The sequence below is a fragment of the Hyalella azteca genome, unplaced genomic scaffold (assembly GCF_000764305.2).
Source record: "Hyalella azteca isolate HAZT.00-mixed unplaced genomic scaffold, Hazt_2.0.2 contig5888, whole genome shotgun sequence".
Lineage (NCBI taxonomy): Eukaryota > Metazoa > Arthropoda > Malacostraca > Amphipoda > Hyalellidae > Hyalella > Hyalella azteca.
The window spans coordinates 125,122-126,911 of NW_025936066.1; positions in this window are offsets into that span (position 1 = coordinate 125,122).

Here is a 1,790-nt window from a genome sequence, read left to right on the forward strand (position 1 = left end):
TTTTTTTCCCTGAATTCTAATTTTTTCTCTCTCTTTCTCTTCACGCATGTTAATCATTTCCAATGAAATTTCAAATCGGAAGTGCGATGATTTTGAATCATGTTTGTACTTATTTCGCTTAGTTAAGAACTGAAAATAATTGGACGATCATTCATTTTTCATTTTTAATAAGCTAATTAATTAGGATGTTTGTTTTTTTTAAATGTTCATTATTCGAGTTTTTGTTTATTAATTTTATTTTCATACCGATATTTTCAAATGAATGATAAGGTAAATAGATTGAGTCGTAGGAGGTTTGAAAGCTAAATCGAATGGTATCCTTAAATGATATTATTGTGTCCTTAAATGAATATTTGCAGCTCTATATCTTACCCTTGCAAAATATATCACTGCGTATTTCACTGATGATTGCAAGCTGCGATATCAATGAGTAAGTGCTAGTTTTTAGGACAAAGCTAACCAATTACTAAATCAATGACATATTACAGTAGAAAATTAACCCTCATTTCTCTCATGCCTCAGATACCTTTCCCCTTATCCACCATTTACTTTTGAATCATGTGCTTTAAAACGGATAACTTTGAACGACAGACCACCAGAGCTGCAGTGAATTTAACCATCTTAGGATTACGAGAAGGGATATTAATGAAGACTTCATCTGCTGTCAATATTTTTGTGAGTGTGACGTCAAGGAACGAAGGGTGGCGCACATTTCTCACGTAATGCGCCTATTGTCGGTCGTATCAATGTTTTTAGCGACCATCCTGAGTGACGCGCGCCGATCGTCATTTGTCACTTCCTGCGCTTTCGCGACCTTTTGTGTTATGATATGGCGCGCACGTTGGCAACACCGCGCTTAGTCGTAAGTGGTGAGTGGGTCGTAAGCTATGGAGATGGTACGATGTCGTAGACTGTGGTGTTAGTGACAGCTAGAGACCAACTAGAGTGTTAGTGAAGTCGTAAGCTGTGGAGCTTGGAGCTCTTTTTTGGAGCTGTGGAGCTTGGAACTCTTTGTGCTCATGGAGTCATAAATTTTAACGCTGTTTTACAATGGGACGTTTACGATATTTTCATGAACGATGATCTCTGTGTTGTTTTCGTGAACAGTTTTTTGCACGATTGTTGAAATTTTTGCACTGTTGTTCAGTACCGTTGTCTTGAATGATGGTTTACCACCATTATCGTTAGCTGTCGCTCTGCTGTCGTGAATTATATATGAAGTGTCATTTTTAATGCTACCGCTGATCCATGTGACACACAAATTCAATTTTTATTAAAGGTTCTTTTTACTATTTTTTAAAAATCATAATGCGAATGTAAAGTAATATTTTAATTATGCGGGGCAAAATGTATTATATGTTAATAAATTATCAACATATTTAGTATATACATCATATTATATATTATATTTTATATGATATTTTATACGTAAATGCGCCCACTATAAGTACACACAATGTCTCCGAACAACATTTTTTGTTATTTTAACTCAATGTTTTTTTTTACGGATATGTATTGTGAAGCAACAAACGATATCTTGTTGCTGCTCAAGACTCGCTGGCCATCTTTTACTATTTCTTGCTTTAATTAAGGGAAACATTTATGAGCGACCACAGGGTTGTCTTTCGCCGCAATTTGAACCTTGCGGAAACGCCTTAACCCCTCTCAAAAATTGCCGGGATTAGCAACAGCGTTAGTCCGTGTAACTTTGCCCAACGGTTTTTTTTCAAAACCAAATAGTACCTGTAGCGCTGGTATCGCATTTGCATACTTAGTCTCCCAATTATTGT